The 17,716-nt window shown below is 44.6% G+C and overlaps 2 long non-coding RNA genes across 2 annotated transcripts in view; one reads left to right on the top strand and one right to left on the bottom strand.

The window, feature by feature from the left end:
- The window catches only part of LOC112972239, a 36,353-nt gene extending 18,924 nt beyond the window's left edge, over nucleotides 1-17,429 (top strand). The window contains exon 2 of the long non-coding RNA XR_003255611.1: nucleotides 16,793-17,429. This is a non-coding gene — a long non-coding RNA (uncharacterized LOC112972239). The remainder of the gene's footprint in view (nucleotides 1-16,792) is intronic.
- On the bottom strand, nucleotides 15,658-17,570 carry LOC112972240. The gene is made up of 2 exons (XR_003255612.1): nucleotides 17,509-17,570; nucleotides 15,658-17,006 (listed from the first exon to the last, which is right to left on the bottom strand). It is a non-coding gene; the product is annotated as an uncharacterized LOC112972240 (long non-coding RNA).
- Between the last annotated feature and the right edge of the window lie 146 nt (nucleotides 17,571-17,716).

Below are 17,716 nucleotides of genomic sequence, written 5' to 3'. Positions count from 1 at the left end.
GTTTTTGTCATATTTCCTGTATTTTAATTTGCTGGAAACAGTTCTTTCATAAAGATCTTGCAGTTAATTTTCTCTGGTTCAAGAAGCCTTTTAGGTGCTGGCTGCAGAGGCCTTCTGCCCATGAGTCCAAGGGCTGGTGGCCCTTGTAAAGGACGGTGAAGTCTTTTCTATTACTTCTGGAGTACTATTATTATTATTGAGCGCTTGGCATCAAACCCACATAAGCCACTTTCTAAAGTGGGCTTAGAACAGAGCATAAATTACACTTTTTTTGGGGGGGAAAAAAAAGGAACTAGTCAATCAGTCTGAAATTTCACGCAGAATTAGCTTGGAGACTCTCTGTCAGTGCCATGTAGCGTTTTATTCCATGAACTTTTGGCAGGATGTGTTTGAAGTGAGGCTGTGGCTGCAGTTCATCTTCTGCTGTCTTATTTTTCGCCAGAGATAAATTTTTCTCTTTAACTAAAAAAAGTGCTTTTTGCACCAAAGCCAGTAGAGAGCTGGACTCTTGAGTACATCTGGTGCAACAGGTAGTTTTTTAGAAAGAAACACGTTAGATTTGGGGTATTCTTAGCTATGATTCACAACATAGCAACCCGCTTAGGCCTGTGCCCTTAACCGTGAGTGACAGGGGCTCGTCACTCGTAAAGTCTGCTCTGATGCAGAAGGTTTCCTCCATCTGGAGCTCCTCTGTTCTGCCAACTTTTATTCCGCCACGGAGAAGCCGGGAGGGCTGGATCGTTAATTAATAATATCCTAAGGATATTGTGTAAGCCTCATGCTGCTCGCGTGGCAAAACGAAGCACTGATTTATTGAGCTGCTCCTTTTTTTTTCCTGCCTTCCCAGCATGTTTTAAGCGTTGTTTGCTGTAGTGGCAAAAGCGGGAAATAGTGCAACTGCTGCCTGTGCTGGCGAGTGGGCGGCTTGCCTCGGGGAGGTGCCGCTCGGTGCCAGCCGCGGACGCCCCTGCCCGCAGAGCTCTACGGGGGCTGCTTTTAATTTACGCCGGCTTAACTCGGCTCAAAGTCGGGCCCGGTGTGTCAATAAGCCGATGGCCGGATGCCGTAGGCATCGATGCCCTTTCACTCGGACCCGCTCACATTCATTTTATCCACCAACGTAATCATCCAGCATTAGCATCCAGATGAGGGTATTAAGAGAGAAAATTAACACGGCATATCAGAGGTGACATTCAGATACAAAGTCCCCATCATTTTCTTGACTCAAATTCTGCAATTACCCCAAATTAGCCTATTAGGTGCTTACGGCCCTTTCAGGCGGTAGGGCAGCGTGCCAGGCGGGGACGCGGAGGGGGGCGCAGCGACAACGCAAGCTCCACTTTGTGTTCAAATACTGTTTGACAGAATTAAATACAGTACATATGCATCTAACCTTCGCCTCTCCATTCAGGTGCCTGACAACTGTAGCTACATTATTTTATTATAAGCTGAAGTGCATTTTCTTTTCCTTTGAGTTTTTCTTTCCTGTTGGTAGCACTCTGGCAAGCTCTAGATGGGCTTTTGGCTGGTTGAGACACTTGGGGACATTTCCTGGCGGCTTTTGGGTTTTTCCCTGCTATCGGCAGCTGCGGGGGCTCAGTCTCTCCACGGCTCGGTCGGGGGCTGAACCACCCGTCTAGGCTTGAAAAGTAGCATTAATTATCTGGTGAGGAAGGGGACGTTTTTGCCCGGCGTCGTGGGCGCTGTGGTCACCACAGTCCCGTCCCGCCGGGAAATCCTCGCAGGGTTGCCCTCTCCGCTCCCCTGCGTCGGCCCCCGCCTTCTCTTCCTAAGGGTCAGTCTCAAAGGAATCTTTTGAGGAAAAAATTTGTATTGGTATAAAAAATCGTTCTTCCTTTTTTTTTTTTTTTTAAACTGTAATCCTACCCAGTATTTCTAACCAGCCTTAGACAAAAAGAGTTACAGAAGTCAGAGTGGAAGGAAAGATGAAACAWAATTATGCCAAAAAGTAATTCAAAATGCAAATTTGCCAGAGCAACTCAAACCCCTAATTGTAGGGCTCTCTTTTTATCAGCACTTCAAAAGCCCGGCGCTACCTTCCTCCCTGCGGGAAGGCCTCCTCCGCGGCTGTGCTGCCGCACTCTGACCTTCCCCGTGAAATACGTTTGACCCGAAAAAACGTGGGGGGGGGGGCTCAAGAGCCTTAACCCTGTGAAGAGACGCCGTAAAATCCAGCGATAGGCGACAGTCCTGCTGCTCACTCCGGGGAAGCGCGCCTGCCTCCCGCGCAGGGACCAGGGACGGGAGCCGCGCTGTATCAACGAAAGGCCGCTCCTGCGTGAACCAGCCTAGGACTTTACGGCGGCCCTCAAAGTTTTCACCGAGGCTGCTACGCTTCATAGTCTCAGGCAAACTGACCCCTTGTGAACGTGTCTAAGCGCTTTTTGATGCTCTTTGTGCCTTTGGCCTTCGCAATAACCCCATGCAATTAGTTCCCCGGTTTTACTCTGATTTCCGGGGTAGCATCGGAGGATCCTGGCTCAAACTTTAAACTCAGTTGCTTAAAGTGAACTTGGAGGAACTGGCTCTTTTGAACCTGTGCAGCCATACAGCGGCCTTTCTCGCATGTTGTGGTTTGGGCTAGGTGGGGGGTTTTTTGTTTTTTTTTTTAATCCCCACTTTAAAAATCCTGTGCTGGAAATCTGCCTGCTGAAATCCTCCGCGTGGCACTGGCAGAGGTGGCGGGATGGGGAGCGCACAGGGCGGGATGGAGGGGGCTGCGGGAGGCCAGCAGGCACAAGGGGGACTGCAAGGAGCAGGCGCTGCCTGCGGGCTCRTGAGGAGAGAGAAGAGAAGGCTTTGGTGGGAAAAACAGGGGGAAAGGGAAAAGAGAGCAATAAGGGAAAAGAAAGCAATAACCCTGAGGCTTGCTCCAGTACGGGAGGAAATAAATCTTGGCTGGAGCCATCATCGCTGGTCTTAAACTATTAGCCAGGATGGGTGCTGAGGGGGTTGCAAAGGGTCTGCTGTGGCTCGCTGAAGCGTTCACTGGGCTGCAAAGCCTACGGCGCTCTGCAAAGGGTTTTCGTGCAGCGCGAGAGCATAATCCACGCTAAATATTTCCCTCATGGCTTTTCCAGACTAATAATTAACAAATGGCGGGAAGAGAAATGCTGTGAAATGTGCTGGCCTGCAGCAAACCATAAGGATTCAGAAATCGCAGTTCTCTGAATGCACCGAATGCTCAGAAACCTCGGGCAGCAAGTGCTTCAGAGCCAAATTGCAAACAAAATTGCTAGATGACCCTCCCTGCCCCGGCAGCCCTGTCCCAGGGACCTGGCCACGGCACCCTGAGCGTTTCACGAGCCGCTTGCTCCCTACAGTTGCGGGACCCGTATGGTTTCATGTCCGGTCCTTCCCGTGCTGTAGGGTGATGTAGCTCTGCCTGAAATCTTGGTGAGGGCTCGAAGCTGTGGCGTTGCTGTCTTTTCCCCAGCAAGGTTTTATAGAGGCTTGAGGGTATCTGAGATACCACGTGTGATGTCTCTCGGGCGCCTTTCTGATGGGTCTGGGTGTCGCTCGGGCGATGCTGGGATGGCTGGTTGTTCTCGTGTTTCTCAGCGAGGGCAGCGCTAACGTACGTTGTGGAAAAGCCCTTTCAGGATAACACCTTTTTAACATGGCCAGCTCAGATTTGAAAATGAGAAGATAGAAAAAGGGGCAAAGACAAAGCTCGGGAAGAAAGCAGGTGCGTGACACCATTTGCGGAGCGCACGAGGAGGTCAGGAGATAATCGCACAAGCTGCACTGGTTTAAATACTCAGTGAGTCCTGCTCTCTGTTCTGCCACGCTTTGGGGGCTCTTTTGCAGCAGAACTGGCAGAGCCGAGCCAGCCCCTTCGCTGGCTTGTGGCTTAGTTTAAATCTGCCTTCATCAGTGATTTAAGCCAAGGCTCAGATGCTGCCTCTCCGCGTACAACCACCGCTGCTTGGCACGTCCAGCGCAGCGTAATGCGTGCACGGCTTGTTGAGCAGGTACAACGCCAGCTGAGCACACGGTCACAAATGCGAGCACCATGGCAGAGGCAGTCCCGTAATCCCAGTACTGAAACTTGGCTCGCAAAGGCCTGAGCACATTTTTTTTTCTTCTTGAGTTGAGATACATACAAAGGGATCTTGAATTATTAACCAGCCTTATGCTGGAGATATGCATTAGGTGTGGAAATTGTTGGTGTTACCACCTGTTAGTAACTTTTTGGAGTTGTGTTTTGCCAGTCTCGCTGACCTGGTCAGTACTTTATTGAGCAAACGCCCTCATGTTTTCTCTAGAAATATTTACATAGTAATACTTGCATAGTGACCTAATGACACAGTTTAATTTGGTATGTCGTTATTACGGCTGTTAATTTGCTTCTGAAGCCCCACAGCTTTGCCTGGGGCCCTTGCATGGCAAGGACCATTGGGGATGCTGGGAAGGCAGGAGCTGGCTTAAGGAGGTTTAACACAGCAAATTAAAAGTTTCAAAATGAGCTCCCAAATGTTTTTTTTTTTCCTGCCCCAAGCCTGTGTACACATTCACTGTCACACACACGCATTCACATTCACACAAGCACTGTACACATTCAAACACTGTAATCATTCTTGTTCTGAAAAGTTACAACTTCTACTAATTTTCATCCAAAGATCTCAGAAAGCAAATGGCAATGCACAAATATTAATGAAAAAGTTGTTCATAAAGCCAAGATGTAGGCTGTCCTTAGTTAATGTAAATCAGCACACGTTCTCCAAAGGCGGTGGGCATTTGCTTTCATGCTAGCTATGATGTGACTCTGCAGTTTTGGAGCTGAAGGTCTGGTGCTTGCATGCAGCCAAGGGAGCTACGGCTCCTGGTTATGACTCGGCAGTGTAAGAGCGGAGCGAAAATTATTTATTTCCATGTTGCAGCATCATTATGAAAAACTTACTGCCTCAGAGCGGAGCTGTGCTCACCTGGCTCTTCCTACGCTGGCTGATGGGAACGGGAATGAGGTTTTACTTGCCCATGGAAGAATACCCATGAAGAAAACAAAAGCGAGCTTGCCTTGCTCAAAGGGTGCCTGAAACTTTTAAAGCTGTTTTGGGGGTGGGCCAGGAGTGAAGTAATTATTAGCTGAACACACATATTCAGTAAAATCTGTATGTTTTCCAAAGGGTTTCTTTTAAAGCAAAGCTGAGTAGTAAGTAAGACTGCTTCCCTGCAGGCTGGCAGAAGGACACAGTTGGTATCACACATTTCAGCAGCTGGCATGTTAATGAGACCATTTTTATTGAAATGAGCTAAATACTATTAACATTTGTGGACTCCCAACTGATTTCTGAAGCATTTATTGAACTTCAAAAAGTGCTTCAAGAATCAATTAAAAATAATTTTTTAGATTTGATAGAAAGAAGACCAAAGAGTATTCTGCAGTCACGTATACATTTATCTGAACAGATCTTACCTTTGTGTGGTTGACTTTAAACAGTTTCCTCTCTTTTTTCCTTTCCGTGCTCTAAATAATGCTTAAAACTGTATCTTTTGAGAAAGTGATAACATAGTTTGTAGCTAATAAGTTTTTGTTGGTTCTGGTTTCCTCCTGCTTAGGAGGAAGGTTGGTGCGTGGTTGAAAGGGAATATACAGCTTCCCTGATACAATGATTGCACTTGGCCTCCTTGGCCAGTGAACTTGACAACAAAATATAGTGAAATTATTAATTCAGATATTATTAAGATATTTCATTTAAAAAGGAAGACAGACCATTGCTTTTGAAGGCAGTGAAGAGCTACCTGGTTTCGTGTCGTAGAAGGAGTGGATGGCAAAGAGACTTCCCCGCTTCTCCCCTCGCCAGCAGCCGGGGCAGGCGAGCGCTTGGGCTTGGACCGCCAGGCTGCCGGTAGCCCAGCTGAGCAGGGCTGGAGGCAGCAGCACTGAGCCGCTCAGCACGCTGGCAGGCGATGGGCTTCCACTCGCCAGAGTCCTCCGTGGCACCAGGAGGTGAAACCCTGCCGGCTTCTCGGGAGTTTCCCTTGGCTACCCGAGAGCTGAGGCTGGCCCAATATTTAAAGCGCTGTGACAAGCTCTAGTAGCTTCAAGACAGAGTCAATTATGCGGCACTAAGGTGAGGGGCTTGTTGGTGAAGACAAATGTTTAAAGGAAAAATCAAGCCATGTTCTTGAAAGCAACATTAATCTAGGCGATATGTCAGGCTGCAGATGCTTGTGGAGTCATTATCCCAAGTTGAAATAACAACCCGTGCAATTTTATTCGCTTTATTTCGTATTTTTTGTCACAACAGGTATTCATTGCCTGCAAATGTGCATAGTGCTTGTCACAGACGGTCACAGGTTCCCCTGTGCCTTGGCGGCGTGTGAAGGCTGTGGGAGGAAGGGTCCTCGTGTCTAGTTTTATCACGTATTTAACCTGATAACAGTTGGCTGCTATGCTGATTTTTTTTTCATCAGCTTCCTTTGAAAGAAAGAAAGAAAAAGAAAAAAAAATGAAAACCAAGCAAAAAATCCCACAAAGAAAACACAGCATGTGCAAAAATAAACCACTAGGCAAATAAAAGACTACTTGTTTCATTGTATAAATATACCTAGAAGCGGCTGATTTTCTTCTTCAGCTTGAATCCTTTCCCAAACTTTAAAAATAGAGCGTTTGGAAGGCAAGAAAAGGAAAGCAGAAGGAACACCGTCACACCGGTGCCTTTAATAAGAAACTTGCGCTTGGCCAAACCACCAGGCCGTCACCAACCAGCAGTTATGTGGCGGGAGCCCGGCGCACAAGCGGAGGAGGCCGGTGCTCACGCGCAGAAAAGGAACAAGCTCAGCTGATATTTCTACACTCTCCCGAATTCAGTTTTGTCATACAAAAAAGAAACGTGGCTAACACCATGGTTGCCTAAGGGCTAAGCTCCTACCTTCATGACTTAGTGCTGTGCCGAAATCTGGTGTACCTGATTGATGTTTCTAAGGCTGCACAATCGCTTTGAACTTCCGTCATGAATGATTTTATCTTTTTACCATTATGAAAGGCACTGACTGTTTTTCAGTGTTTGACAGGCGTCACCTGCGATTAAGTGTATGCCAACGCACTTAGTGTTGGGTACCAGCAATGCACGTGAGCACCCACTGCGGGCTCCAACGCCTCCCTCCGTTACAGCTCCTGGGGATGGCTTCTGCGTTTCTGTTTTGCATCTACTTACAGCATCAGTGTTCTGGCTGGCATAATTTGATCTCTTTTCATTAATATCAGTGTAATTCTGCTGACTTAGTATGGCTGGGGATCTTGATGATTCTTTTTAAAATATAGATTCAAAATACTTTACAATTGCTTTGCCAGTTCTTTCTGAATAATCAGAAAGCCTCTCCAACTTCTGTCATTTTGCTGAGATTCATATTTTGCACTAAATTTGTAGGGCAGTGGCAACAAATAGGAAAGTCTACTAAACCAGGGCCACAGGTATTACCATCCACTAAAATACAACACAAATCGATTCAAGACATGCTTGCAGTTGTACCATTATTTCTAAACACGAGTAATGAACAAGTTTAAATAAAAAGAGGAGCTGAGGAGTTCAGTGATGAAGGCACCATACAAAAGCTCCATAAATTGATCTCTGGGTAGGAGTGAGCTAGAAAGCAGATGTCAGAGACGTGGTGCTGCGGTGAGGTTGGCACTCCTTAAACCCACGCGCTGCTGACAGGGCTGAAGGCAGGGCGGCCGTCCAGGCCATCCAGGCAGGAGCTTGCTCCCACCTCGGTGTAAGGTAACTGGGCACAAATCCAATTTATTATCATTTGTTATTTTAATATTTTTGCATGACTTAGTCAAATGTTAGGTTTCTTTGGATGCTGAACAGTTTTATGGCAGCAGCTGTCCTGAAAGCTTTGCATGCCAGGGCCCTAATCCTGAAATACTCATTTAGGTGCTTACCTCTACCACGCTGAATAGCTCCATTTGATTTGGATGGGATTGTTCCCAGTAGCAAACTGTGCATCCTACAGTTTATTCTCTGCCTTTTCCCAAGTTTTCTACAAGCCTCTGTTTTCACCTGGTACTGTTTAATGGAAGCTGCCTCCTCCCGCTCCTGAGTTTTTCAGTGCCTCTGCTGCTTCAGGGAGATCTGTGCTCATCTACTAAATTTGTCTGAGTTTGGCCGAGAGGAAAGCTGGCAATGCCTCTGCTGGAAGCTTTTCCATTTAGCTGCAGTTTCATTCTATTTTATTTTTTAAATGGGAGTACATACCAGTGGCAGAGACCTGCCCACAGGACTCCAGCGCGCCAAAACAACTGGAGCCAAAGGATCTTATTGCGGTGCCGGTTTAGCACCACGCTGACCGAGCCAAGGAGTGCTTGTAAAGCTGGGCTAGCCCAGGATGGGATTGCTGATTAGTATACGACATACAATAAAAACTGGGAACTGTTAAAAACCGAGGCTGGCTCTAGCATACACAGAAAGTATTGCTGCTGATGAGCAGCAAAAAATTTAATTAGTTTATTGTCTGAGAGGAGAAATAGTTGCTTTCCTCTGGCAAATTGATACCTTAGAATTGGTGCAGGTGAAGGTTGCGTTTCCCTGCTGACTCCTATGCACTGGGCTGAGCCCTGGTGGGTGCAGAGGCGGTTCGGCTGCAGGGGGAGCGACCTGTGCCAGGACTCGAGGGAGCAGATCCCGACCGGACACCATGGAGGAGAAGAAGGGACTGGACCCACAGCCAGACTCTGTCCTCTGTCAGCATGTCCAAGTTCCATAAGGTGATTTCTTCAGATAGGATATAGCTGTATCTAGTCATAAATAGGGGGCTACTTTTATGTTGGAATACTAATACTATGGGCAGGGATGCAAAACTAGCGCAAGTTGTAAAAATAGCTCTCTCAACCCCTCTTAGTGCAAATCTCAAAGCCTTTTGCACAGAACGTCCATATCAATATGCCCACTTGGAATAAGGAGTACAAGGGGTCTCCTTCTGTATTGTCTGATTTTATTTAACTTTACTTTGCATCTCAACACCTTGAAATCATGTGATGGTGCTGTAGCATTCTCCAGAAAAATGCTGCTTTAAACAGAAATCTTTTTGCCTGCAGAATTATATTTTTCCCAATTAAAAAAGTTACAAATGGGTAAATATAAACTAAAAGGACTACATTTATTGTTCCTGTAATTTTGCTAAAGCTGATGACATGGTCTGTGTGAATGAAATTGGTGTGAATGGCAAAACTAAATTTTACGTTTGTTTGCAGATATTATGCTTTGCTACCAGAAGTGTATTACTGGTTGTGCAAATTTTAGTACTGTATATCACATAAAACCATAAATAAGGCAAAGGAAGCTTTGTTCTGTTAAATGACTACATATCAGGTATATATCACGAACACACAGTTTTGAGATGCATTGGGAAATTCTGCTATCACTTAAATTAAGAGTTTGTTTTGAAAACAGCAGTCTCTAGGAAAATGCACAGTTTGAACCTTGTTTTTTGGTGGTTTAAATGGGTGCTTTAAATAGTTTTGGCGTATTTCTGTTTTGTGAGTTACTCTTTTGGATTCTCAGTACAGTTATTGTTCTGTTGCCACTTCTTCAGGAATTGTATTGCTATTTTTTACTTCCCTGCGAATGGCAAAAACATAAAGAAAGCTGACATCAAGGATTGTGTTTTATAAGAAAGGAAAGAGGAAAGATAAAATGGCTACATATGGCAATATGGATAGTTTCCAACCTAATGGAAAAGAAAGTCAGATTTTTGCAGCATATACACAGAACTGAACTGTATTTTTATGCAAATGCTATAGAAAATGCAGCTCAGCAAAGGCTGTTTTCCTAATGTTGGCTGGAAAGCATTTTGAGTGACTTAAGACTTACATTTTCCACAAAAAAAATGGTGAGAAAGAATATAAAGAGGTAATAGAGCACCTGAAAACATTATGCCTACCACAGTTTTTTTTTTTAAACCCAAGTTTCATCTCAAGAACCAGCTAAGAGGAGGGAATATTACCAAGTCTTTGACAAGGCTAAATAGCGATTGTTCCTTGCTATTTTGATATTTCTTTGAAAAATGCAGGTGAAGATCAATTTGCTTGCAGAGCGAAACACCAGAAAAATGGTGTACGTCTGCAGAGCACAACACAGCCCTGAAGGCAGCCACCTGAGATATGTCAGGTGCAGTACGGCTTCGATAGCATGGAGCTTTATATATATCCCAGGTGAAAAGCAAAGTATAGCACCGCGGCTGGTGTACAATGCTAATACATCTCTATTACTGAGATTAATCCAGCCTCATCCAGGTATCTCTGTATGGAATAACCTTGTGCCATTACACACATAGTTACTGGAAAACTCGTTGCGTGGGATGAATAAGAGGGTGTCACTATCAGAGGGAGCTGGAGCCCAGTAATCTAGGAAAACCTTTGGGACAGGGTAATCTAGACACACCTCTGAGGTATGGAAGAACGTGGCCCAAAATTATGATGTTCAGGGGAGAAAGAGCTGAAGGAACTGGGACGCTTTACTGACACAGATTAAATGGACTGACTTCCCCTGTGTTCTGTTAATGTGAAAACAAATTATGAGAAATTAAAACTGGAAGTACGTGCAGGGTGTCTGAGGGAGTCTCTCAAAGAAAATTTTCTAGAATAAGTCTGAAGGAAATATACTTTTACCGTGCTCCAGAAAGGGTAGACAAGGAGTTTTACGCTGGCTGCCTGTCACAATAATTTATAAATATATCTGTTTACCATTAGAGCTAATTGTGACTGAAGGAGATGGTCTCCTGCTGATAGGCAGAAAGGCAATATATAAGCATAAACTGGACCGAAGTGCGGCATGCTAGAGACTGTCACAGAAGGGGAATTGATAGGTAAAATATAGAGATGTATTTACTGCAGGCATTTGTTTTATGCGCAGCACAACAGGAAGGCTAGAGGTGGTGGATAATGCCATTCCTCAATTTGCAAAAGTGAGATTGGTGCCACTTGCGTAGGGAAAGGCAGCTGCGGAGAAGCAATGGAGGAACAGCAGAAGCAGGTATAGCTTCACCTGTGGAAGTCAGGGAGGGGGTTGTGCCAGTTGTGTCTGCTCCAAAGACCAATGACAGTGGAAGAATTTGTGGGAACTATAAAGTCACCATAAATCCCTGGCTGCCAACAGATCAATATCCAATTCCTAAACTGTAAGATTTATTTGCAAAAGCTTTGAAAAGGGGGGATTTTATCTCTCCAGGTTGGTCTCAGATCTTCCCAAAGGATTTGACAGTGAACACACATAAGGGGCTATTTTACAAACAAGAAATTACCCCTCAGAGTGGCCAATCCATATGTCATGGAAGAAGGAGGTAAGAGTTGTTCTCTGGTTTTTGGATAACATATTAATGAATAGGAGTTCAGAGGACCATTTATAAAAGCTGGAGGAGACCCTAAAGAGATTGCTTTACTATTAATAGAGGTAGGCACACTTCATTTCATCAGGTTTATTTGGAGCACTGTATAGGTGCAGAAGCAATACATTTATTAAAAGGGAAAACAAAAATGACTAAGAATGTACCAGTACCACAGGATACCGCAGACTGCTTCTAGTCCTGTTAAACTATTATGGTTTAAAAGTTCACTCCAAATGTACCAGCTTTAATCAGCTTGATATCTGCTCATGAAAAACAAAACAAACTTTAGTCCAGAAGAGAGAAATGAGATTTTTTGTCAAAGAAATCAAATAGCTTGAGCCTTTTGATACATTTTAGTCCTTAGCATTAACTTTAGTACTTTTTCTAGAAGTGCGGGTTCCTGTAATTTCAAATATCTATTAAGAGTAGAGTGAAAAAAAACCCATAGCATTATCTTACAGAACATTTTCAAAACTGGACAAAATTACTCTTCCATAACAATGCTCTTCTTCCTTTCTTTCACCACAAAAATGTTTTGTCCATCATTTGTGGATAAATGCTAAAACTACCTGTCGCAATGAAAATACTGTTCTCATCGCAGATGCCAAACTACTGGTAGAAACATCAAGGCTGAGAATATGTTTTTTTCTGCTGGCAGCAGCCAGGTAGCAGACGTAAAGTTTTGTTAAATAAGCATTTTACCAGTACACTTTTTATAATAGACCCTCAAAAAATGCTTTCCTGTATCCACAGAAAAAATAGGAGCTCAGTGCTATAGTTTCTTTCCTACAGTCTCTTTCTTACTACCGCTAAAGAAATTGTTCTGGAAACAAGAAATAATCCTATTTTGATTATAGTTATACACTGTACACTTTAGGGATGGCCACACTACATCACCAGAGGCCAGCTTAAGCCAGGGCGATTTTAGAAAATTGACGTTTTCCTTGGTTGTTTGCCACGGGGAATACCAGGGATAATAAAAAAAGCTTACAAAGACACATACTGGTGTAATTACTGGAGTAGCACCAAGAGGCTACTAAATTGAAAAGGAGGCAAAAAGTCATTTTGGGTGCCTGCCATTTTCTCTGAGCGCAGGAGTGAGCAGCAGTCTGTGTCCCTCGCAGGACCTCAGGGAAGGTTTCAGAGAAGGGGCTGCACCTGGGGACGTGCACACGGTGCTCTGACAACCAGCACACGTTAATTTTGCAGGGGAAAAAAACCCCACACAATTGCTTTCACTGGTGGTTGCTCTGTATTCCCAGTGTCAGGAATGATGCACGTGACAGGACCTGTGCTGCAAAACAACCCAAGTGCTTCGCAGTATGTTGAACACTCACGTGTTTGAGTATTGGGCTCCCAGGGCTGGCTGGAAGAGCTGCCTTTGGGCAAGTCTGCGATTCACATCAGCAGAGCTGAAGACATCTTTAGGGCAAAATTTGCAAAAAACGGGCCAAACCAAACCCCACACAGAATACAGTCCCAGGCTGTCTACCATGCCAGCAGGAATGGCCAAGCATTCGAGGAGGGAAACGGCAGGAGAGACCTGCTTTCTTTCACCACAGGTTTCCTCTGCTCACTCAGATCTACTGCGCAGAAACACTGTTCCTAGGTATCACTGACCTAATGCATTTCCCATTCTGAAATCAAGCAGAAGAAAAATGTTATAGAAAAACAGTAGGTAATGGAAAATCCACAGAACAGGTTCCCCTCTCCGCCTCCCACTTCCCCTACGTGCTGCCCTAAGCTTTCTGCACAGGGCAGACAGTACTAGTATGTAATTAGACAGAACAGGTAAATTGGGGACAAGATGTGGTAAAATAGATTTTGGTGCCAGTGACTTATTAAACAGAGGTTAAAGGGGGCGTGATGAAGAGACACAGTGATTGACTGGCTAGATAAAAGCTTGGAACAGATGTAATATGTGGCCTGAGAAGTTAATAAAAATAGCTTCATCTTTACAGATTTTGTTGTGTCAGAAAATGATAACTAAGGAAAGAAGAAGAAACATGTGCCAGGTCCCAGTAATAATGAAAAACAAGAAAAAAATCAGATATTGGGTTCTCTCCCAGATGAACAGCATTGACCACTGTGAATTCAGAGAGCTCCCACAAGGTTAAACTTGTGATTTATTTTTATATTGGGGGTGTCATTTAGATAATATATAAGGAAGAAGCGTACCATATTGACAAGCTGTGCTGTTGCTTTAAAGCTTAAGGTGTTGCTGATTTGCAGCTTGCTGGGCAAAGAGAGTCTACGGTTTTGTTCTTCATTTCAATCATGATTACAGCAAGGTGAGCTGACGGTCTTTCTGTGGTTGCTTCTTTGAAAGGGTATTGCTATTTTTGAACTTCTTCACTTATATCAGAGACATCACTGGTTGGAAACAGCCTACGGTAATGAGTATCAAAGATAACTGGAGCAATCCAATAAAACTGGGTAGAAATTAATTGAAAAAGTGAATTCTAATGAAGAATAATCTCCTTACTTTAGATTTTTGCAGCTGGCAAAACAAATTATTTAGAACTGATAATGATGTTCTTTGTTAGAAGCCAAGCAGAACAGAAAAAGCAGAAAAGTTTTGACTCTGATAAACCCTCTTAGATCCGGGTGACATGTTTTCTGTGTTGTTGCTACACTTCCTGTAGATTTCTTCTGGCATCCTGGTCCCTTTTGGGTACTGCATTGATTCATAAATGTTTGCCTATCATATGATGCTCAGTTTGTAATGTGTCTGATGCACCGTACATTAAGGAATGACTTGGTTGTGAAAGGTAAGGGGGACGGGGAGCGGGGATTTTCCCCTGAGTTTTAGGCTGTAGTACCATTTTCAGCACCAAGTGGCCTCCTGGTTGCTTCTCTGGTGAGATTTGTAACTCAGGAGTTGAGCCATTGCCTTAGCACAGCCTTTACTGGAGTCCTTGGGAGTCGAATCAATAGAGTGAATAGCTGATTTTGGCTCCTCAGCTTCCTGTCCTCTGTTTCCCTAAACAAAACCTCTTTAAAAATCTGCTTCAAGAATATGAAATTCTGAGCCATGACATCTTTCTTTAGTGGCATCTGTTATCTGTGTCTTCACTAAAGAGCTGAGCCTTATACCAGTATGGCCAGTAATCACCCAAGGGGAAATGGTGAAAACTGGTAATTTTCAAGGCGCCGAGGTACCTAACTCACTTGAAAAAGAAACCCCTCCATGTCTTTAAAAGGTAGGCCCATAATGGACTGCGAGCACCAGCGCTTTCCGAACAACGCAAGCGGTCCCTTAGGCATAGTTCGGTGTTTTTCTGAATCAAGGTCCAGTTACTTTGGCTTCTTTGACTTTAACCCCTCACCATAACCACCCTGCCTGAACCCAAAAGTCACAGATTTGGTTCTCCCCTGGTTTTAATGGATGCTCCTCAGCTGATGGCCCAAAGGAGAACATGGCCTGATACTGATTTTTCCAAGGTTGGTTCTGAAACATCTCCACAAAACGGGCAGCGTTCTTCACAGTATGGGTGGGAGAAAAAGGCAGAGAGAGAGGAAACGACTTGCTTCGAGTCTGATAGACGAAGAGCAGAAGAGCTGCCCCCCAACTGGGCAGGGTGCCCCAGCCCCTCACAAGATTTGTTGACCCTTGGGCAAAGCCAGGAAGTCTGTGTTAGGTCTTTTGTGTCCAAATTTGGTGTGTGAGCAGAGGGCTGGGGGTAGCCCTTCTCCAAAAAGAGAAGAGCTGCCGTGGACAGCCCTTTGCTTCTGCTTCTCCTTTAAGTGATAAGGCTTTTGAGATATTTATACTCCAGCTGCCTGCTTTTACAGCGTGCCACATTTTCTCCTACACAATTCAAAAAGGAAAAAATTGCAGTATTGTAAATGCTTAGTTCCCTCCCCCTAGAGGGATGAAAACTTGCTCCTTTGGAGGTCATTAGTATTGCTAAGGATTACTATTTAAACGCTGATCTTTTACGGGCTGTCCCTGGAAGTTTCAAAGCTGTCTGCACCTTTACCGCTGCCAAATCACAAGCTGAAGGGGAACAGAGCTTTCTGTGAAGCTCTAGCTCTGGGATTCATGTGATTAAGTTGGATTCTCACTTTCCATTAAAAGAGCAAGTTTCCAGCTACTGTGACTGCAAGAAAAACTTGAAAATATAGGCCCTAAATATGCAAAAGCAACAGAAGCCAAATATAAAGAGTATCACCTTTTTTTTTTATTTAGTCTTATGGTTTGAACCATTCTCTTTCTTTCTCCAGGAGGCTGATTCATTTTTCTGAATAGATTGTGTTGGCAATACTATATTTTGTTCCCCAAGGGATAACTTCAGGGCCTTTTTTTTTTCCAAAACGACTTTGCTCAGTTTAGACATCTCTTAGAAAAACTTAAATGAGAAGGAATTTGTAAAAAAAATTAATGATCTGCTACATAAATTTTTCACAACTTCACACACGGATGGAGTGGGTTGTAGAATTACAGAATCATAGTGACTAATAATAGTAATAAAGTGTCTGATTATATTATGTGGTTAAAGATAGTCATAATACTTTAATTGTCTTTGCAGTTTTCCCAGTCCTTGCTGTGACATCAGCCTATCCCAGACCACCACATCCTGCTCATGGCTGTTTCTTTGTTGATAAATAATGAGTCATTATATGGTTTGCTCTATGACTTGTAAAGCTGTATTGCCAAATTTTCCTCTCAACAGAATGAATCCCCTTTTCCAAGGATTTTTATGTTCTCTAGTGGCTCTGCCTTCAAATCCGAGTGAGGTTATCTGGTGACAAATATGCACTTCAGCAGAAAATGGAACAGATGACATAATGTTCCTTCCAGATGTTTTGCACCTGGAATAGGCTCACCTACAGTAAATTGTGTATTTTTGTTAGTGATAAAATAACACTGCCACTTTGTACTGATGGCATGATCTACAGCATGCCAAAGCCATGATTTCTGTGGATCATCCCTGTAGGGCACACTCCATCCAAAGACCATAAGGGTCCTGCTGCGATATTGGTATCAAAGCTCTGCACTAAACATTAGGATGCTTACAGGTACACAGGCACTGAGAGAAGTCATGTGCTTCATCCACAAACACAAAACTGATTTAGTAATACTGAAGCTGAAACTTCTTGCTCTCCAGTATGCTGCTAACTACACAACATACTCAGGAAGCTCTCTTAAAAAAAATAAACATGAAATCCAAAACAGATACCAAAATGCATCAGAAAGTGCCAGAAATTGTTGTAATGTTTTTCAAAAAGGCAAAAAAAAAATAAAATACTTTAGCACCCTTTACTTTGACACTGAGGACATTTGAGAACTACTGTGTGAAGCCTAGCACACTAAATAGCCAATTTGCATAGCTGTAAGGTTACAGCTTTCTTTCATTTTAATTTAAAAGTATGTGGCATACCAAACTTCCAAGTCAAAAGACCTGCTGAACTAATACCAGTTTCTTCCCGACAGGCAATGTGGAATCCGACATGCCCACTTGGGACTGCTGACTTGGGAAAAAGATCCAAAGGTGTAAGAGCTCCTCGGCAAAGCGGGGCACGTCATTCGTCTGTTTTTCCTTCCTGTACTCTAGGAAATTACTTTGCAACTCACCCCTGCGACGTGAAGGTCGGGTGAGAGATCAGGTGGCACTGGGAGCAAGTGTGCACACGGAGATGAGAAACAGCTGAAAGAAACAGAGCAAATCGCCTGGTCACGGTGGTGTTTTCTGGGGAGAGGGATGCCCTTCGAGCCCTGCTCACCTGTGTGTCCCCACCTCTGCTTGCTCCCTCTAGGTTTTGGGCCCAAGCCCTCAGCTGTAGACCAGAGCTGCTCACAGGCGGCACTCAAGTGTGGACCTGCTGCATCGCTCCCCAAACCAGAGTCTCCTCCTTTGGGTTTTGGGGGGCCCCTGCTCCCCAGCCTCGTGGGGGAAGCCCTCCCTGGCAGTGGGGCCTCCCCCCAGGAAACGCCGACGACCAGCCACCCTCCAGCTCGCCCTCGCCAGCCCTCCTGACCCACCGCTGGCAGGAGGCACCGCCAATTCCATTTGTTAAAGTTTTTTTTTTTTTAAGTGTAAATGATAATAATAAAATTCCACGAGTCTTTCTTTTTTTTTCTCTTTTCTCTCCCCTCAGGATAAATTTTATGCGGCTGGCAGTTAAAATAAGCGATTACCCCATAAATACCATCTTAATAGCCTCGTCAACGCTACGGCCTCCGCTGTCCTGAGATTTTTATCTCAGGAAAGGGGGAGGGAGGGAGAGAGAAAACCACAACCCTTTAGAGCGCGGCGGCAGCGGCTGCCGCCGCTCGTTACTCGCTGCGTAGCTGGGGGGGCGGAGGGCTCCCCCCTTCCCCCGGGGGCAGCCGCGGGGCCGCCCCCTCCCCCGGCGT

Source organism: Apteryx rowi, unplaced genomic scaffold, assembly GCF_003343035.1.
Source record: "Apteryx rowi isolate R43461 unplaced genomic scaffold, aptRow1 scaffold_48, whole genome shotgun sequence".
Lineage (NCBI taxonomy): Eukaryota > Metazoa > Chordata > Aves > Apterygiformes > Apterygidae > Apteryx > Apteryx rowi.
The sequence above is the reverse complement of the archived record's forward strand: the minus strand, read 5'-3'. Positions and strand labels throughout refer to the sequence as shown.